The sequence below is a fragment of the Quercus robur genome, chromosome 8 (assembly GCF_932294415.1).
Source record: "Quercus robur chromosome 8, dhQueRobu3.1, whole genome shotgun sequence".
NCBI lineage: Eukaryota > Viridiplantae > Streptophyta > Magnoliopsida > Fagales > Fagaceae > Quercus > Quercus robur.
The window spans coordinates 36,591,273-36,613,738 of record NC_065541.1 but is presented as its reverse complement, the minus strand read 5'-3'; the positions used below and the strand labels follow the sequence as shown (position 1 = coordinate 36,613,738).

Below are 22,466 nucleotides of genomic sequence, written 5' to 3'. Positions count from 1 at the left end.
TGATGTGGACCTGCTTCCTCCATCATGAACGTTGAACCAGATTCCTTTTAATTTAAATCAAGCTTTCCCACAGACGGCGCTAATTGTAAGGACTCAATTTGTATCGATCCCAAACTCGTATTGGGTTCGAACACTAAAGGCCCAAACAATAAATTTGCAAAGTGTGGATATAAAAGAACTAGATTAACTTCAAAAGGAAAACGATTAAATTTAACATTTCTAGATGGATTAATACAAATATTACTATCAATTTACCCTTGAAACAAGCTAAGTTCTTTATTTCGTAAGATTTTCTTCTAAGCATCAATTGTTTAGAAGTTCCGATCCCTTCTCTCAATGCATTCTTCTATGTTATATACTGTCCTCTTGGTGTCATCTTCACCACACACGTGTAGGTTGGATTCGGGGGATCCCTTCCTGTCCCATCCAACACTTCCTGGAACCTTCCAGCAGCAGTTGTAAGGCTACTTTCTCACTGTTCAGGCATCACCTCCACATTAATGCGGCCAGAGAGTTGGTTGAGAGGCAATTAATACGGAGGCAGCAGTTGTTAAAGATATTTGTTTATCATTTCTTTCTTACCCTTGGCCCCATGTCCCACCTTTAGTGATAATGCAACTTTGAAGTGTGTTTGTGACAATACGGCGTTCAGGTCGTCCTCGGACACATATTGCCGAGAACGATTTTGTCCTCGGACGAATACTGGACCCATCTCATGTGATATCTACTCCTCTTTTCATTTGGTTCCCCTTATAACCTTATGTGGGCCTCCTCGGATAGTTTAACGTCATCGGATGGGCCACAGGCCCAGTTAACACGGTTTTAATAATTATTGATTAACTAGCTCCCACAATTATATATATAGATTGGCTATTAAATAATATGATTTGTTAGGCTGCCCCCTTATACGACAAGAATAGTAAGTTCCTAAGTTAGGGCCTTAAGGCATGTATTGATTGAATATTTTTTTTTTCTAAACGGTAACGTGTAAAATTAGAAATCATAGGTTGCTTTAGGTATAGTTTATAACATGATTTGAATGTATATAATAGGGACAATTTTTTAACAATTTTACCGGTGGCTAGCATAAGAACATGGATTTGGTAGATAAAGCAAATTAGCATATAGCTCCAAGGAATAAAATTTATATACACAAAGACAAAAAAGAGAAAAAAAAAATGTACTCATATGGCATGCTGACATAGAATAGACAATTAAGAAATTAAAAAGTGTGACATAACGAATAAGGTGTGTTAATTAAGAATTGCTCTTTGGCATGTTTTTTTTTTTTTATAAAGGGAATTCTTATTACGTGAGCACGCCTCTACTATAAAATCAGAAAGAAGAAAGGGGTTTTAGAAGGAACCAAGCAATGCTACAGGGGGTAAAAGTTACAATTTCTACAAAATATGTCCTATATAATTTGTTGGGAGCATCAAGGAATATTTCGAGGAATCTAAAATTTAAAGCATTTGGACAAAGAACAATTCAACGTTGAAATAACAAGGGAAGGGTGGGTCTACAATCCTTTATTCAGAATATATTGAAAAACCAAGGGAAAGTGAGGGGGATCTATAGTCCTTTATTTCTCTGTTTAGTCAGAATATATTGAAAACCCAAAGGAAAGTGAGAGGGGGGTCTACAGTCCTTTATTTCTCTGTTTACGTAGCGGAAAAATACTGGTCCGATCCATCTACTGTCCATTTATTCACACAACAAATTAATACAACAAAACCACAACAAACAATTTCAAACTAGCACGGTACAAAAACCATGAAATTTAATCCACCAAATTATAGAAAGAACGAAAAAAAAAAGAATTCTAGCTATTCACTACTGCACATTGCTTCCTAATCTCACCGGTTGACCCAGTCTTAACATTGATACGGCCCATTTTCTCCATGGACTTGGCAAGTTCATCATAGAAATTTTGAATTGGTCCTTGAAGTAGTTGGGTGACGAAAGCCTTAGTTGTGGGGTTTGTAGTTAAAGCAGAATCGGATTGGAACAGACCTCCTCTTTTAAGTAGATGTGAGTAGTAGCTAAGGTCAAATGTTTTGCGACTTCCAGGGTCCATCTCAACTATTGTGGTATTATCATTAGGATTTGTACACTTTTTTGCCTTGAGATTGGCAGCATATTCAGAGTCTAGAGCTGGGTCCTGATCACCCACACCAGTGAAATTATACAGACGGGCTGAAAATGATGAACAATGAGACACACCAATGGTGTGAGCACCTGAAAAAAATTGATTAATATGATGTATTAGTATCAATATAGATTAATTTAGTATATGACAGAAACAAGTGCCAGGAAATTACAATGCTTATCTTACCTGAGAGCAAGACCAGGTCAGTTAAGTTAAGACCCACGTTGGAAAATAGTGTCTGTAGAGTGGAGAAGTTTCCAGTTGGAGGTGGGATGTTGCTCAAGGCTTCTGACCTATTAGAGATTGTCCCATCTCTTCGACCAGTTGGGACTCTCCAAAATGGACCTCCCTGTCCAAAACATAACATAGAAACTAGTAAAAATGGTCCATTCCCTTACTCATAAAAAGAAAGATAATTATGGTTTTATTTTTTTAAAATACCATCATTCTTTATCAAAACGGCACTTTTATTTCTTCGGATTTGTGGAAGAATGGCACTCTGAGTTTTGTATAAATGCAAGAACTAAGTTCATATTCCCTCAAATTGTGATTTTACTAACAATATATTCTATTTTTTTTGAAAGATTCTTATCCAAATTATAGGTGAAATAACTCTTCACCTTTAATATTTGAGGATTTGTGGATGAAAGATTGTCCTTCCTTAAGGCATGTATAAATTAATATGATTTTTAAAAAATATATTTTTTCAATGGAAACTTAAATGTTACATTTATACAAACCTCAGGAGAAATGTATCATCTCATGAAACATTTAGATGGTGTTATCTTGTAAAATCTCAAGGGTGTAATTACCCTATTAGTTTTTCTAAAAACAATGGTTAAGCCATGATTCCAATTTAAGGAAACCATGATTGAAACTAAAATTAATCTAAAAAATATTAATCAATATTAATAACAAAATAAATATATTTCATAGTATTAAAATATAGAAAAGAAAAGATTTTTTTTTTCACCAGTATATATGTTTTTTTCTTTTTTCTTTTTTTAATTTTTTATATAGAAAAAGCCCTGAAGGATGTATTATTATTCAATCATACGAAGATCATTATTGTAAACACTAAGGATATCAAGTATATATCTTGTGAATTTTTTTTTTCACAAGTATATATCACAATTGACCACAAGTATATGTTTCAAAAATAATAAATCTAATAGTTTTTTTCACAAAATCTTTTACAATCACTTTAGTGGCAAGTTGTAAATGATAAACAATAAAATGATTCAATGATTGGTCCAAATAAGATTAATATCAACTTAACAAATTAGTGTGTATTTGGATACCAATGAAAAATTAAAATTATTTTACTATTCAGTTTATTTTTGTTACTATTCATGAATTTCGTTGTATTATTTCAACTAATTTTTATTTTTATTTTTATTTACAGTACATTCAACAATACGTTTTCAATTTTAGTAAAATAAGCAGTATTCAAACATATTCTTAACAAGTGAAAAAAAAATTTCAGTGAAAGCAGAGAGGTAAACCGTATTGTTGAATTGGGCGGAAAGAGGTAAATCGTAACATTTTTTTTTTTTTTTGATGAACAGGTAAACCGTAACATTATTTGTGTAGATAAGGTCAACCGTAATGTTACCTTATTTGGGACCCATTAAACTTTAATTTAGTTGTAAAAAGACGAAAATATATTTTGTACTTATATGAACATATGGACCATATGATATGGTTTTTTTGGTAAATAACCATATGATATGGTTGCTCCGATATATGTAATGTGGCAAAATCGACACTCACACATGGTTGCCTGACATTTCTTTGGGGAGGTCCCCCTCGCCACCCTTTAGATTTTGTGTGTATATATATATATATTAAAAATAAAAAATATGAGTTAAGACAATTTTTTTTTCCCTATAAATTTAATAATTGTGGAGTTGGTCAACTGTGAGTAGTACACAGTAGACATAGCTGAGTTGATCACTCATGGTTGATCAACTCAGAAATTATAAAATTTGTGGTGAAAAAGTTAGGTATATATATGCAGCCATGCAGGAATAGAGCTAGAATAAAATTGTTTTGAGTTCTCACCGTGGCCACAATAGAATCTCTTGCAACCAAAGCAATGATATCTGCACAAGAAACTATGCCAGGACATTCAGCTTCAACTAGGCTCTTCACTCTGTCAATGAAGTCAAAACCTCTGATTGTCAGATTTGGAGTAGCAACCTTTTCCGCTTGGTTATTTGAGGTTGAGTTCAGAAGCAAAGATGCATCACACCCCTGAAAAAGAGGCAAAAACAAGAACTTCTCTGTTAGTAACTACAACCAAAAGAGGCAATATCTTTACATTCATATATAGGAAAACACTCATTAAGAATGAGCTAAGAAAAGCGGTGTGGAAAAAAGTTCATGTGAGAAGATAAAAGAGTTGACACAAACCCTGACAAAGCAGTCATGGAAGTGCATCCTTATGAGGGCAGCTGCCAATGATGGAGCATTTTGGGCAGTTCTTAGAGTAAAAACCCAACTGCAGTTGAGCTTGTGTTGAGCCTAGAAATCCTATAAGAACTAATATTGCTATCCCAAAACATCTTATCCCCCCCATTTTCAAGTCTGAGTTACTATATTTGGAAAAGATTTATGTCAAAAGAACTTCTTTAGAGGAGAGGAAGCAAAAATGTACTTATAATTTGGAAACCATAATGTTAAGGGGGAGAGTTATAACCTTTAGCTACAGGGCCTGTGGCCCACAGCCTATATATAAGAAGCAAGTTGAACAAAGCCGATTCACATAGCTAACCAACATGTGCTCTGGGTAAAACTTTATCATACTTTATATACAATTGGCTATTGAATAATATGATTTGTTAGGGCTGCCCCCTTATACGACAAGAATAGTATGTCCCTAAGTTAGGGCCTTAAGGCACGTATTGATTGAATATATATTTTTTCTAAACGGTAACATTTAAAATTAGAATCATTGGTTGCTTTAGGTATAATTTATAACATGAATTTGAATGTGTATAATAGGGACAATTTTTTAACAATTTTTACCGTTGGCTAGCATAAGAACATGGATTTGGTAGATAAAGCAAATTAATATATCGCTCTAAGGACTAAAATTTATATACACAAAGACAAAAAAGAGAGAAAAAAAAAAAAAATACTCACCCACTCCTACAACTGATGAGCTGTCTACTTTCCTAACCTATTATTATATTGGGTACCTTCTGCCATCCACATGGTATGAGTTTTGCATAAATTTCAAGAAATTTAAACCAAAAGTAAGGTTACAAAGAGAGAACCACTGAGTGCTACGCCATCTCGTACTAACCAGGTCGAAGCTCGACCAACTTCACAAACTAGATTGGAGCTCCACCACCTCCACAAACTAGATCAAAGTACCTTGCATCACAACTATACCACCACGCTGCTGATTTGATCCATTCGAGAGAGAGAGAGAGAGAGAGAGAGAGAGTTTTGGACTTAGTAGAAATTAGATTTTGATGGAAGGGGAGTCTTTTTTTTTTTCTTCTTCTTTTTACCGAAAGGAAAATAACTAAAGAAACAGATGAAAATGTTTCTTTTGATGGGTCTTGGAGCCTATTAATGATTGGACTAGATGAGTGGATAGCCGGGAGGCCCAGTTATTGTGCAGCCTAAGCTGAAAATGACCATGGACCGAAGAAACAGATGAAAAGAAAAGTACACTTCATATGAAGTTTAAGGCTTTTAAATCAGCTCAAGCCCAGACATGTCTTCGGCTTGGGCCTAGTATAAAGATAAAGCCAAAATTTTTCTTTAACGATCCAAAACTTGTTAAAAAATATTACCCATTCAGGAATTTAAAAATATCTCAAAATTTAAAAATAAATAAATAAATGAAAAATAAAATTAGCATATATTCAGTATTAACAAAATATCAATAAAAAAACATAAAAAATGGTTTTCTTGATACATTTCAACTCATTATATATAATTATTCAAAATGAAACTCAATGTTCTTTTAAATCCCTCTATTATTAACTTTATACTAAACTTCATAGCATTTTCTTTTCATTATACAAGATTAAAGATCCCGATCGAAAATCATTTTTCATTTTGTTGTGAAACATAATTTTGATGATATTTATGATTGAATGCATATTCAATAGTCATGGTATGAATTGAAATAGTAAGTTCAAATATAACCACTCCATAAACAAGTTGGTAGTCTATTAATTTTCTAGCTTGTACCAACTAATGGCACAATTAAAAAAAAAAAAAAAAATTGAATGTTGAATTATATTATACTCATAACGGTGAAGTTCTATTTTCAATAGTAATTTTCATGATATGTGAAGTCTTATAGATAAAACTTATTTAGTTACTAATAGAAAAATATCATCGACTTTAAAAGATTTATATGACTTTGCCAAAAGTTTTGTAGTTCAACTGGCACATCTTTATGCACAAAGTGTTTGGAGGGTTTTAGAGAAAAGTGGTCTCAAAAAAGATTCATGTGACTATTGAGGATTCAAAGTTAAGCTAAAAGTAATCTAACAATTAACGATGCTAAATTGAAAAGTCATGCTGCTAATGAAAACAAACAAAGAAATACCAGTCTGTAGCGGATCTCTTACAAGATCAATTCGGAGTGTCTCTGTTTCGTTTAGAAAATATGATTAGAGGAACTATAGGCGAAGCAGTTAGGCATAACTTGATACAAACTCCTCAGAATTTAGTAACTTCAACTCCATTAACTAAACAATCTTTTAAGCACAACTAGACAATATGGTAGCATCTAAATCCTAAAGAGTCAAACTTCTCTTCTAATTTTAAATAATATTTTTAAAAAAATTGTCATGTGAAACAAACAATCATAACTCATAAGTCATTTGCACTTTCGTGGGTTGATGGGATTTTTATTTTTATTTTTATTTTGTGATAAAATTTTTGTTTTGTTTTGCTAGTATTTTTTGGGGGTTGTTGGGGGGGGCAGGGGGGGAGGGTGATGGTGAAGATGGCAAATTTAATTTTTTGGATTCTTTGGGGACTAGGTATTTATTGTTGTCCCAACATTTTTTAAATCGTATATATTAATATATCATTTTTTTTTAAAAAAAAAATTTCCAAAGGGGCCATAGCCATATTTGGTGTTGTAAGTTGTAACAGTCCATCCCTAGTTAGACCTTGATTTTTATTTTCTTTTCTCAATTATATAAATGTTACTCACTGTGGTGGGCCTTTTTGGTTATATCGGGTTAGGCTGCCTCCTGCGGTACTGGGCCCAAATATTCTGAGTAAGGGAGTTGAGACCGATTCAACTGCAACTCAATTTGGTCTGGCTTGTGCGCAAACTATGCCTCGTTCACCAAGAGCACGCTTACGGCAGACAGAACTGTTTTAGATGAGTCGTGGCAGACAAATATGATAATAATAAGATAAAAGAAAGTACTTTGACTTCTTAATTAAAGTGAAAAGATAATCTTTAATCAAGAAAAGATAATCACAGTTTAACAACAATTACTTTTTTAAAGAAAATAAAGGGAATAAATGGGTAGTATATGGGTTAATTAAAAGAAGAAAGAAATCAGATCAAATCTGATCCGCAGGACCAAAATCAGAGAGGGAAGAACGTCTCTTCTCAACGTGAATAATCTCCCAGGGAAAATCCTGCTGTAGAAATTAATCACTTTGAGGGAAACAGACCTGAATGGCTGGTGTACAAGAGAATTCTTTGTTTCTGGCAGAGAGCAGGACTTCGAGAGGGAAAGAGGGAATCAACCTATTGGTGCATGCCTGCCGCTCTAACTCTCTATTTTTTTCTTTCTTTCTCTTTTAATATTCCCATTTCTTATCTTTTTTCTTTCTTTTCTTTTTTCTCAATCCTTGTTTTCTATTCCCCGATTTTTCAAGTTCCTCTATCGTGGTGCTCATGTCGTCCCTTGTACATGACAAGGGCCTCTTTTTATAGTGCCTGCTGCCGTGACCGGATTTTACTATTTTAGCCCTTAACCACATTTGTCTGATCTGGGTGTACTTGCTGACCACCACTGGTCCGTTTGTGTGCCACTCCCCATCACCAGACAAAAGAAAACTATTTTGTTTGTTTGTCTGCCGTGGCACCCTTCCCTACTATGGTGTGGGTGTCTTCTCTCTCCCTGTCCCTCATGGCATGCACCTAGTAGTTCCAACTCAGCTTTGCTTCTTTTGGGTGGTATGTCATCCCAGCAGGACATTTCCCCTAAAAGAGTCCGAGCAAGAACCTCATAATAGGTTTTTCCTCTCTCCTTACCGCCAAACCATTCCCTCTTACCTCTAACCTATGACCTCATCGTGTCCTGTATTGGCTAGGTACAAGCTGGTGAGGTCTGGGCCTTGCGCGTGCCTCTCTTCCATGTATGTCCAAAATCTGCCTGCTGTTCATGCATTTGCCGTGGTTGGCCTGCACAGTTTGCCATCCGTTTTTGACTATTTTCTGGTTCCCCTTTTTTTTATGGCTTGCCCCACTTAGGGGTTGGGCCTTGCTTGACGGTGGGCTTTGCCTTTCTTCAGCCCACCCTTTTTTCTGCAACCATCTCCTTCCATGCCACTCAATCATTCCTACTGCGAAGTTGTTTGCCTCAATCCTGCTGGGCCTCTTTAGGCTTGCCGTTTATTCTTCTCCCAATATAACATCACTGGCGAGCTCCTGTGTCCCATTTATTTTCTTTTGGGCGTTACTGGCTCATTTGCTTTCCTTGGGCTTCCTTGGCCCTTTTCTTAACTTTGCATTCCCATGGAATTTTACTGAGTTTTTTAGACTTCCCTGGCCCAATTGCATTATCCCTTATCCTTGGGGCTCATGGGCTTGCCATTAACCCCTTACTTTCTTTGCTTTCATTACTTTGGGCCTGTCGTGGCCCATTCTCACTTTTTCACATCATATATTGCCCATGGTTTGCTTTTTTTTTTTTCTCTTTCCAGGCTCCTTTAAGCCCATTTACCCCCCTCAAGGCCCATTTGTTTATCACATGGGCCTGTTATCCATTATTCATGCTGTTTGGGCCTAATGGGTTTTCTATCTATTTACCAACTCTTTTCTATTCGCGTTGCTGGGCTTTTCCTTTTCACTTGGACTCCCAAAATGGTCATCAATATTTAGCCCCATATGAAGCATTCCTGCGGTTCATATGTGAATAAAAGACTTCCCTGCCCTTTCTGTCTTTCCATCTTCTTTTCCTTCGCGGGCTTTTTAAACAGTGGTCCCTACCTTACACATACATACATATTCACACACACACACACACACACACACACACACACATATATATATATTTGCCGTGAACAGTGTTGTCTCTTCGAATTTCTCAGTTAAGCAGTTATTTTGAAACACAGCTGTCGTTTCATTAATTTCATCCTCTTTCTGATGGCTGACCCATCGCCTCCTTTCGTGTAGGCATTAATGACTTGGGTATTTAAGAGGGAATCCCTTCGTAATCCAAACACAAACTCCTTCTTCCTTTCCAAAACTCTCTCTCCGTTTTCCTTTTCTTCACCACTTCCTCTTCCTCAAACATCCCCATCCGTTTTCTTCGATCAAATTCCTGTACCATGACTCCGGCGAAAAGCCAAAGCTCCTCCCACCGTAAAGGAAAAGAGGTTATCTCCGATCCTCCCGCTTCATGTGATGTAGGCGAGAAGGTCGTGTACTCTGAGTCGGACCATTTCGACGAGGAAGAAGCGCAACGTGCCTCGGACAGCGAGTGCGCTCCACTTATTGATCCCTGGTATGACATCCATCCTCATTTCCAAAAGATTCCTTGCGATTATGCACCGCCGCCGTCGGGCCGTGTGTGGCTCGCTCTTTGCCGATGAAATACAGACGTTTCTTAGGCCCCATTGGCCTCCTCGATCCCCGATCTTGTCATTCGCCAGGGCATTTCACTCCCCATGCCTATTCATTTTAAGTTTGGATCGGGTACCGCCTTGGGTTGGAGGGAGTGGGTGGACAATGAGTTATCCGACACTGGCTTCATGGGGTTGTTATAATAGGCTGGTGTTTTGAAGGCCATCGTTTCATCCCGTTGCTTATCCAACTTTCGAGACCTCTTCAACCTCTATCATTTGGTCCGTCGATGGTGTACCACCACTTATACCTTCTTCTTCTCCTGTGGTGAGGTCACCATGACCTTAGAAGATGCATCCAACCAATTACTCTTGCCCATCCTTGGCGACATTGATCCTGCCACCTTAGAGCTTTTTTCGGAGGAAGAGGCCGTGGAGGCTGAGTTGAAGAAAGGGATGAGCGGGAATGCCAAGTTGTCGTATTGGGTTAGTTCTTCTTCTAAATTCTCTGTGGCTGCCCATCATGCGCCCTTTGTTGTTTTTTGGCTTTGTAAGTTTGTTTTTGGGTCTCACCCCCATTACACCGTGAAACCTTTATATTTCCGTTTAGCTATCAAGATTTCTATTGGGGTAAGTCTGCCATTGGCTCTTATGTTCTTGGGACATTTGTATGTTTAACTAGACATCTTGCGGAGCGATGAGAGCCACGTAGGCTCCTGCCACATAGTCACCTCCTCTGTTCATAGTACTATTTTGCAGCACTAGTTGTACGAGTGTTGTGCTAAGCATTCGTCGAAGTGTAGGCCCTTCCGTTTCGCTAAAGAAAAGTATCAGTCGTGTCCACAAGCCATTACTGATTTTTGTGGTAGATTCAAGTCGGACTTTCCATTGGCTTTTCGTTGGGTCGGCTTGAAGCCAATTGACCATTTTGCTGTTGAATCCTTTGATCGAGGCGTCAGATTTTCTTGGAGAGCTTATAGAAAATTGGGTACGGATTATACATGTGTAGATTCTGCTATGGGTTTGTTCGTTGACACCGTCGGGACTGCCACCCCCTTAACCGGTTTTGATGAGACCAGGATTACTTACTTGGCAGCCACCAATGCTGGGTGGTTACCTTATTTGGCTGACGAAGGAATTAGGTTTGTTCATTATCCTACCAATCGGGTGAGAAGGCAGTTCGGATTAGACTAGGACATTCCTGATGACCTTTCTTTTCTTATGGAGTCCCCTACTTCCATTCGACCCTTTATGCGGCCATTGCCTTTGAATTTTGGAGTCAGCGTTTTACTGCAGTTACCGTTTCGAGCTCACTGAGGGAGGGCCTTTGTACCCCTGCCATGCATGGATATTGGCAGGCCGTGATGACTTCATTTGAACAAGAGTTGATGGGTAGTCACAGTTTCTCCCTCATTCCTCCTGATGGGCTTAGCGCAATTATCTCGATTAATCCTTGGTTGCTTTTGCCTTCCAAGTCTGTGTTAGTATATGCCAGGAAGCAGAATCGATCTGCTATCTTTAAGTGGGATGAGGAGAAAAGAGGGTGGCATTGGCACGTTGGTGGTTATCCTCCAGGTTGGGAGAAGAAAGTTAAAGTAACTATAAGGTTGAATTTATTCAACCATCTAATTGGCTTTATTCCGTGCCAAATTTGCTTGTAATTCAGCATTTAGTAACCCTGTATTTAGGTGGGTTTGTTGTAAGGGTAGTGAGTGAGATAGAGTGAAGATTGCTCAAGAGTGTGCAAGAAAACAGAGACTCGCGGCTGGGACTCGCGGGTGACTCGCGGCTGCAAGCCGCCAAAAGCAGCACACGTGCCAAGTATGCTGGAAGATGAACAGTCATGCTAGCTGGACCACTACAGGACAAAACAGGACAACTGGCCATACGGTTAACTCGCGACTAGATCTCGCGACTTAGTCAAGCCGCGAGGTCAAGCCGCGAGCCACCCCTGTTTTGTAAAACTTGACGTTTCACATTCCTCTCCCACTCCAGTATAAATACCCCTTTTACCCACGATTGAAAGAAAGCTTCCAGAGAGAATTTTGAGAGAGAAACCTTAAAGAAAAACCAAATTGTTTCACCCACAATCTCTACCTTCGAGTCTCTTCAAATTCCTCAACTCTCTTCCTCTCTATTGTCAAATCCTTGAGAGGCATTATACCAAACCTGGTTCTCACCATCATCATCACTATGAGACAGTTGTTTGGATTTCTGGGAAGCAGTTAGGAAGGAACCAATCTTCATTGGTTGATGCTACGGTCTAGTAGCGAAATCCGGGAAGCTAGAAAAGAAAAAGGTTCGGCGCAACCTCGTTGGAGCAAGAAGCTTGGAGGGCTTAGGTGCACTGGGTAGATTAGGCTTGGAGGGTCTATTGCTGTCCTTGTATCCCAACTGTATTTTCTAGTGGATTGCTTACCACTTGGAGGGCGGCGGAGAGGTTTTTCGCCGAGGACTTCGGTTTCCTCTTCGATAACACATCGCGTGTTGTCTTTGTGTTTGCATCTTCCTTCCTCTCTATCTTTGCCTATTTATTATCTGCTGTGAATTTTATTTTGTTATGGCTTAGATAGTTTTTAACCAATTTCATATTATAGCATATGTTAAGTTTCCGCACACTAGTTGTTTGACATATTGTTTGATTTGGTTAAGTTGTAATTTAGGGGTCTAAACGTTCAAAGGTGTTTTGTACACGTTTTTGAACTTTCAGTGACGAATATTTCTGCGTCGAGTAAGAAGGGTCTTGCCAAGCTTAAGTCTGCAAGCAAGTCCAAACTTGCTACTCCATGGCCATCTACAAATGCTCCCCCTTCCAGCAAAACACGAGGTAGTAAGAGAAAGACAACCCCTCACCCTGCGTTCGTTGCTGAGCGAAGAGTAAGTTACCTCTAATTCTGCTTCGTCTTTTATATACTTTTGACTTTCCTGTAGCTAATCCTGACATGTGTGCTGACTTCTTTTTTTAACCTTATCTTTTGTTTTCTTTTTCCTTTGCAGTCTACGCATAGGGAGGATACATTAGTCACATATCCCATTTTGCTTGATGAACCTGGGTTTGAGGTACATCTCCTTTCTTTTCTTCTTCCTCCTTTTTTTTTTTTTTTTTTTTTTTGCACGTGTTTTATCTGCCACATGCTTTTGTTTGACTCATCCGCCTAAAAGTTCCATTGATTTATATCTTTTTTTCTTTCATCTTTTAGGATGAGCCCGAGCCTCTTTTTATATACCACTCCACAACCAAGGAGCTTTCTGCCTTCATGGGTGCACCCGTGGGAGGCTTATTTAATGGGTTGTCGTAGTATTTGCAACACCTGCCCCTTTTGCTGCTGCACATGGAGTTCCTGCTGAGGTTCCTACCCCTCCCACTGAGCCAGTACCCATAGATGAGCGTACTCATACTAGGAAGGTTAGTGAAGCTACTCCCATTCCTATTGAGACACTTACTCCCCAAGAGGTGGCCACTCCTCCTGCTACTGTTCAGATCGAGGTTGCTTCTCCTATCACACCCCTTGTCATCTCCACTAGTGACCCCTTTGCAGTTTTATCTCAGGCTGTGAAGGATGGTTCTTCTTTGGTCGTCACCCCTTCTTCCGTAACTTTGCCATACGTGGACCTGATGTGGACTTGTCCTCTGAGGGATCTGAGGACATCCATGAGGACTCGGACGATGAACCTATCTTGAAGAAGAGGATTTCTAATTCTAACAACGAGGAGAGTGCTCCCCCCGAGACCGAATTTATGGGTATGTGCCTTTTTTCCTTCCCCCTTTCTTTTGTTTTTTGCTAAGTTCATTCTTCCCCTTTTTTGGTCATCTCTTTCTTACACGTATGTATTTGCATCTCCCCTTTACTACAATCTCCCTTTATTTGTATGCCTATTTCCGTGTTTTGCAGAGATTTTTGAGGGGTCAGGGATCACAGCAGACGTAGGTATGCCTTCAGCTGCTACTCTTACCACACCCATAGCACCCGTTTCTGCTATTCCCACAACGCTCGTTTCTGCCGTTCCCACAGCTCCCATTCTCACGAGTCCTGGTGAGTTTCTCATCTCCTCCCTTATTTCTTTCTTGTGAGTTTATTGCTCCTAGCTCATGGTTTCTCATGTTACGTCTCATGCTCCTGGTTAGGTTTGCTGCCTACTGTCCCTTTTCAGTTTGAGGTGGGTAGCAGTTCTGCCACGGTTCCAGACCCTGTGGGTGAGACCACAGCCTTCTTTGCGCATTTTGATCAGCCTGAGATTAACGACCTTGATCCTACAGACTTCTGGGGTTTTGGCCCTCCTTATGTGGACTTCCATGGCTTCAGGGTTTCCCAGAATTGCGTTTCTCACCTAGAGGCAGTTTTCAGTAGCCGGGGTGACTTCATGCAGGGATTCCACATTGGTCGTTCTACCAGGGAGCATTTCTTGAAGCTGTTGGGAAGCGTAATGAATGACATTGAGCATAACTTCGTTGATACTGTCTCTTCTGAGAGGATCCTGTAGTGGAGAGCTGCGGTTCAGGAGTTGATTAGTGTGGGCTTTGCTATGGAGTTCATCCTAGACCATCTCTGTGAGATTGCGCGAGCCTTTTTCATGAGAAAGGTTTAGCCTGCTGTAGATTTCATTGACACATGTATTGAGACTTTGAAGAAGGAGGTGGCAAACTTGGAGGGTCGTCGTGAGCATCTTCTTACTAGCATTGATGGGTCCAGTCGCTTTGAAGACCAGCCCTTTATCTCTAGGCTTCGTTGATGTAGTTCCCTTCCTTTTTTTTTTTTTTTTTTTTGTTCTTTTCCTTCTTTTACTACCCCACCTAGTACACCTCATCTACATATTTTCTCTTTATAGCACTTATTTGGCTAATTTGACATAGTTGCTACAATTTGGGTTTGTAACTTTTAAGATGCTACACTTGGTTGCTATTTATGCTATTACTTATGACATGGAATGCTTTTTATAATACTTCATGTCTTTTCATTGTGTACTCATAAAAGCATGTTACAAACTTGTCTCATGAGATGGTCACTTGAAGGAAAAAAAGAACAAAAGGTAAACCTTAAACTCATTGAATGAAAAGGACAACTACATAACCTTAACTTAGGCATAACGCTTTAGCCACTTCCCATTGATGGGATCCATTAGATCCTTGCCATTCATCTGGGCTAGACGATAATACCCACTTGGGTGTGTTTCTCTTATCACGAGGGGTCCCTCCCATTTTGGTGCAAACTTAGATGGTCCTGCCATACCTCGCCTGACATAGTCCGCCACTTTTAGCACAAGTTATCCTTCCTCGAACACCCTTTCTTTAGTCATCCTACCATAGACTTCTGTCATCCTTTGTTTGTATCTGGGGCTACGCTCTTGGGCTTCATCCCTTCTTTCATCAAGTCCTTCCAGATCTTCACACCTTTCTAATGTAAAGGCTTCTTCCTCTTTTTCCTTCCCCTGTATCTACATAACTCTCAAAGATGGAGTCATCACTTCTGCTGAGCTCACTACCTCTGTCTCGTATACCAAGGAAAAGGGTGAAAATCCTGTGGCAGACTTTGGTGATTTTCTGTAAGCCCAAAGGGCGTCTGGCAGGTGCGTTGCCCATTCTCCTGTATACTCTTGGCTCATTTTACTAATGATCTTTATGAGAACCTTATTTGTTGCCTCTGCTTGCCTATTTCCTTGAGGGTAATAGGGCGATGAACGATGGTGCTTGACTTGGTAGAACTCCAACATCTTCCTTGCATCACTGTTGACAAAGGGTGTGCCATTGTCACTGATAATCCTGTGGGGTACTCCAAACCTCACAATTATGTTTTCCTTGATAAAGTTTGCCACTGCTCCTTCTGTGGCTTTTCGAAGTGGCATTGCCTCTGCCCACTTAGTGAAGTATTCCGTAGCCACTAATATCCATATGTATCCACGCGATAGTAGGTTAACTAGTCTTACTAACTCAAGCCCCCAAGTGTGGAAAGGCCATGGGGTGACCATGCTATGTAAGTTCTGCGGGTGAGTGTAAATCAAGTTGACTTGTATTTTGCAACTATGGCATTTTTTCACAAATTCTGCCGTATCCTTTTTCATGGTAGGCCAGTAGTAGCTCATTTGCAGCAAGCATCTGTAAAGCTTTTTCTTCCCCTGGTGCTCCCTACACTTTCCCGAATGCACTTCTTTTATCAGTTCTCTTACTTCTTCAGGGCCTAAACATCTTAAGGGGTCCCCATCGTACCATTTTTTTTAAAAAGGACTGTATTATGCAAAAAGTAACGCGTTGCCAACCTCTTAAACTTGTATCTTTCACTGTGTTTTTGTGACAGGATGCCTTTTGCCAAGTACTACACAAATGGGCTTCTCCAGTCTTCGCCGATGAACACAGCGTAACTTTCCTCTTTGTCTGCTGCGAGCTGGCAGGTCCCGTACTGGGTTTGGACTCGGTCTGCGTCTTTACCCATGCTTGGCCAATAGAAGCCTGCCCTTTGAAGTCTACGGTAAAGGCTGACCTCTCCGCAGGTTCCGCAAGTCTTGTCATGTACTTTTTTCAATTTTCTCTAGACCTCCTCCTGCCCTACGCATCTGGACAAGACCCCACCGGGCATCTTGCAGTACAGTTCTCCTCTCACCAGGGCGCAGTCTTTTAGTACCTTCAGTTCTGCGGCACCTTCTCCTTTCATCAAGGCTTCCCTTATGGGGATCCGCCAATCCCCTTCGCACCGTTCCTCTAGGAACCTTTCCTTCAACACTTCAATAATGGATTCTTTCCTCTTGTTGACCTCTACCTTGGTGTTATCCCCTTCGAACATTATTTGTGAGCCTAGTGCGGCCAACGCATCCGCAAATCGGTTTTCGTTCCTTGGAGCATGTTCTATTTCGAAGGTTGAAAATTTCTCCTCCATCTTCTGGGCCATTGCTCTGTATGGAGCTAGGCTGGGTTCCTTTAGGGAGAAGATCCTTTTGGCTTGGCAGACCACCAGGTTCGAATCACCCATTAATCTTAAGTGCTTGACTCCCATTTCAAGAGCTGTGCCAACCCGGTTAGATAGGCTTCATATTCTGCCGTATTGTTTGAACAGAGGAATTCCAGTTTGAATGATAGCCCCACTGCCTTATCTTCTTCATGGTACAAAACTACTCCCACTCCCCCTGATTAGGTGGTAGAAGACCCATCAAATTTCATTACCCATTATTCTCTAACCTCTTCTGCCATGGCTACTTCCCCTGGAACTTCATCATCCAGCGAGAATTCTTCCTCTCCTAGAAACTGTGCTAATAAATCCGCTATAACCTGGCTTTTCACCGCCCTGGGTGTCCCCATTCTTAAGTTATACTTTGACAATTGTAACAACCATTGGGATATTCTGCCTGAGAGGATTGGTTGCTGCAACAAAACCTTGATGGCATGGGACTTGGTCATCAGCCATACTTTGTAGGCCAAGAAATAATGACGTAACCTCTGCGAAGCATACACAATAGCTAGACACACCCTTTTGGCCCTTGGGTAACGAGTTTTTGCATCTTTTAAGGCACGGCTGATGTAGTACACTGGTTGCTCAACGCCACCTCCATCCTCTTGGGCGATTAATGCACCAATGGCATAAGAGTTGGCCGCCAAGTAGAGAAGCAATGGCTTTCTGTGGACTGGGGCTTATACTGTAGAGAGGTTCATCATGATCTACTGTAGCCTCTTGAAGGCCGTCTGCTGTGTTTCTCCCCATTCAAAACTTTGCCCTTTCCTGATCAATTTGGTGAAAGTAGAAGTGATTGATGCCAACCCAGGGATGAATCTCTGGATATACGAGACCTTCCCTAAGAAGCTCTTTAACTCCTTTACCGTGACCGGAGGTCTCATAATGGCTATGGCTGGGTCCACATCTATTCCCCTGCTGTGAACTAGGTAGCCTAGGAATTTTCCAGAGGACACTCCAAATGCGCACTTGAGAGGGTTCATTCTTAGTTTGAAGGCTCTACACCTTTCAAATACCCTTTGCAACACATGGAAGTGCTCCTCTCTCCTCCTTGATTTAACCACTATGTCATCCACATAGTCCTCTAGTTCCTGATGCATCATGTCATGAAATATGGCCGTCATCACTCGTTGATAAGTTGAACTTGTGTTTTTTAACCCGAAGGGCATCACAGTGTAGTAGAAGTTGCCATGGGTGTTCTGAAAGCAGTTTTCTCTGCATCCCTTGGTGCCATTCTAATCTGATTGTATCCACTGAACCTATCCACGGATGAAAACATGGCGCTTCCTGCCGCAGAATCTATTAGTAAATCCATGTTTGGCAATGGGAACTCGTCCTTTGGATAGGCTCTGTTGAGATTTCTGAAATTTACACAACATCTTATTTGTCCATTTTTCTTCTTTACTGGTACTATGTTGGATAGCCAGTGCGGGTGTTAAATAATCTTGATGAATCCTGCGGCCAGCAATTTCTGTACTTCTTTGACTATTTGCCCTTCTATTTCAGTGTGGAATATCCTGGCAGGCTGGGTCACTAGTTTGGCTTCTGGGTCCACATTCAACGTATGTGCCATTAGCCCAGGGTCTAACCCTGGCATTTCACTGTAATCCCATGCGAAGATGTTTTTGAACTCTTTCAACAGTAGTACTAGCTCTAATTTTTCCTTTTTTGTCAGACTTGCACTAATTAAGATAGGCCTTGGTCCTTATAAACCAGACCCCAGGTCAACCTCCTTCAACTCTTCTTTTGCCGCAACTTGCACCTCTTCTTCTGCCATGATTTTTTCATCCTTCTCTTTATCACCTTCTTCCTTTGAACTTTCTTGTGCCATGCAACATGCTAGACTCTCGTGCTGCCACTCTTGGGTGGGGCCCGCCTGTATTTCACTCATGGGCCCTGCGCGCCTTCATAATTTGTATACAATCCTACCATCAGGGCCTCGGACCCTGACACATTGGGGTGTGTCATCTGGTTCTGCGGCAAGAGCTTCTTTTCTTTTCTTTTCTTTTTTCATGCTAGCAACTCCCTTAGCTTAGGCTCTAAGTCACCTTGGACGTGTTCCCACTTAGGTATGAAGGTACCTTGTGGCTTTGATACTGAGCTTTCTCCGAATGGAGCCCATTGGTCGTAGAACATAGTTTCTACTAAATGAGCCTCCGCCTGCTCGAATGGCGAGGGGTTTGCTGCTATGCGTATCATTCTGCCATTCAACATTCCTTTCACACACTGGTGATAGGTGGACGGGACCAATCGGTGTTTGTGCAACCATGGCATCCCCAAAAGCACATGATAGGAGACCTCCATTTTCACCACATGGAACCGAGCTAAAGAAGCTATGGGGCCCACTTTTAACCACAGCTAGATGTGGCCTGCAGTGTATTCGCCCTTTCCGCCAAACCCTGCCACTTCCATTGGGCATCCCTGAATCTTTCTTTCTGAAATTCTTGCTGCTTGTAAAGCGCTCAATGGAATGAGATTTACAGAAGCACCTGTATCTACCAAGGCTCTCTTGATGGGGTTTTGATTTATGGATGCTGCCAAGTAGAGGGGCCTCCGGTGATCTGGGTATCCCACTTTCATATCCTCATTACTAAAAGTGATCTCAGTCGACTCTTGTAAGAGGGCTCTATCATCTGGGATTTTCGCTGATAAGCATTCTAGATGATAGAGCCCTCTTACATCAGATTAGAATGGCACCAAGGGATGCAGAGCCCTCTAGATCGCAGATGATAGAGCCCTCTTACCGTAGATGTAAAGTGGTAATTGTTGTGGCAGGCGGGGTTGGATTTTCTTCTTCGTCTTCCTCTGGATCTGTGCAAATTACTACCATTGCTACACCCTTCCCTTTGTGGTTTGGGAATGGGTTTCTTTGAACCTCTTGCTGGGATAGTTCTAGAGTCCCTTCTTTGATCCTGCGGTGCACCAATCTGCGGAGTGCCCAACATTCTACGGTAGGATGTTGCACATAGTTGTGCAAACAATAGAAGTGTGGGTCCCTCCGCTCCTCTTTTGTGGGTTCTCTAGAAACTTGATTAGGCTTGAAAACTTTGTCTGCTATCCACTTGTCTCGCAGCACTTCTAATTCTTTTGTAGTGCATGGTATTGGTAATGGAGTATTGTATTCCCTCCCATCAATCTTCCTTCTCCATTCACTAGCAGATACTATCATAGCTTGCAGAGCGTTTCTTTTGTCTGAACTTGGCTTTATGGATTGGGTAGTCTTTCTGGCCTTTTGCAACAACTGTGCAAACTAGGAGATTTCTAAGTTTTCCAAGACTGCCTTGTACTCCCTGATCTTGTTTGTTATACACATTTCCACCAATGTTCTTTCTTCACAAGGATCGTAGCAATCAAGTGCTATGTCCCTGAACCTTTTGATGTATTCCATGAAATCTTTGCCATTCCTTTGCTTGGTTGCTTGCAGGGTTGCAAGTGTTACTGTTTCTTTTCTGTGGAAGTACCTAGTGCAAAATACGTCCACCATGTCATCCCAAGTTGGGATTGATCCTGGCTTTAGGCCGATGTACCAGGTGTATGCCCGGTCGCATAGCAATTTGGAAAACTCTCGAAGACATAAGTCTTCGTCTGCAGCGTAAGGGCCAAGAGTATCAATGAACTTGCTCATGTGCTTAACTGCAATTCCCTTCCTACCATCGTACTGTGCAAAGGCCCGCAACTCATACCTCTTGGGGTACAGTTTGCTTAGTACCTTTAGTGGGTAAGGAGGCCTTCATGCATAGAATCTCTCCTTAGGTGCTCTAGCTCTCTCTTGTTCTAGGAGAGTCGCTACTTTGGCCATAGTGATGAACGTTGTTCTGCATTCTGTGGGACCCCTCCTGCTGGTGTCTCTTCTTTGTTTGCCGCATGTTCTGGGTTATGTTGGCTTCCTTTTTCCTTTGTTTTATCTATTTTCAGCTGACAGATCTCTTCCATCATTTGTTGTTGTGAGTGTTGTAGGGACTACAAAACTTCAATGAAGATGTTGGCATTGTCAATAGGGATTCTCAGCTGTGGTTGGGGTTTAGCCCCCATTTCGTTGGCACCTTCCGCCTGGTGAGGCTGCTGTTGGTGAGGCGTCGTTGGCCTGTACTCTGCTTGTGAGGGCACGACACTTATATTTCATGTTGTTTTGGACTTTGGAGGCATTTGTTTGCGAGGGCTTCTGTCCCTATCTGCTTCTTAACTTCCTAATGAAGTCACCAATATAATATGGTGGGCCTTTTTGGATATATCGGGCTAGGCTGTCTCCTGCGGTACTGGGCCTAAATATTCTGAGTAAGGGAGTTGAGACCGGTCCAACTGCAACTCAATTTGGTCTGGCTTGTGCACAAACTATGCCTCGTTCGCCAAGAGCACGCTTACGGCAGGCAGAGCTGTTTTAGATGAGTCGTGGCAGACAAATATGATAATAATAAAACAAAAGAAAGTACTTTGACTTCTTAATTAAAGTGAAAAGATAATCCTTAATCAAGAAAAGATAATCACAGTTTAACAACAATTTTTTTTATAAAGAAAACAAAGGGAATAAATGGGTAGTATATGGGTTAATTAAAAGAAGAAAGAAATCAGATCAAATCTGATTCGCAGGACCAAAACCAGAGAGGGAAGAATGTCTCTTCTCAACGTGAATAATCTCCCAGGGAAAATCCTGCTGTAGAAATTAATCACTTTGAGGGAAACAGACCTAAATGGCTGGTGTACAAGAGAATTCTTTGTTTCTGGCAGAGAGCAGGACTTTGAGAGGGAGAGAAGGAATCAACCTATTGGTGCATGCCTACCACTCTAACACTCTATCTTTTTCTTTCCTTCTCTTCTAATATTCCCCTTTCTTATCTTTTTTCTTTCTTTTCTTTTTTCTTAATACTTGTTTTCTATTCCCCAGTTTTTCAAGTTTCTCTATCGTGGTGCTCATGTCGTCCCCTGTACACGATAAGGGCCTCTTTTTATAGTGCCTGTCGTGATCGGGTTTTACTATTTTAGCCCTTAACCACCTTTGTCTGGTCTGGGTGTACTTGCCGACCACCATTGGTCCATCTGTGTGACATTCCCCATCACCAGACAAAAGAAAACTATTTCGTTTGTTTGTCTGCCGTGACACCCTTCCCTACTATGGTGTGGGTGTCTTCTCTCTCCCTGTCCCTCATGGCATGCACTTAGTGGTTCCAACTCAATTTTGCTTCTTTTGGATGGTATGTCATCCCAGCAGGACACTTCCCCCAAAAGAGCCCGAGCAAGAACCTCAAAATAGGTTTTTCCCCTCTCCCCACCGCCAAACCATGCCCTCTTACCTCTGACCTATGACCTCACCGTGTCCTGTATTGGCTAGGCCCAGGTTGGTGAGGTCTAGGCCTTACACGCACCTCTCTTCCATGTATGTCCAAAATTTGCTTGCTGCTCATGCGTTTGCTGTGGTTGGCCTGCACAGTCTGTCGTCCGTTTTTGACTATTTTCTGGTTCCCCTTTCTTTTATGGCTTGCCCACCTTAGGGACTGGGCTTTGCTTGATGGTGGGCTTTGCCTTTCTTTAGCCCACCATTTTTTCTGCTACCATCTCCTGCCATGCCACTCCATCATTCCTACTGCGAAGTTGTTTGCCTC

The 22,466-nt window shown here is 41.0% G+C and overlaps 1 protein-coding gene and 1 pseudogene across 1 annotated transcript in view; both read right to left on the bottom strand.

Moving 5' to 3' along the window:
• Nucleotides 1-22,466, bottom strand: part of LOC126695372 (peroxidase 3-like) — a 65,215-nt gene that overhangs the window by 15,441 nt on the left and 27,308 nt on the right. The window lies entirely within an intron of this gene.
• Nucleotides 1,623-4,815, bottom strand: LOC126695374 (peroxidase 3-like; annotated as a pseudogene).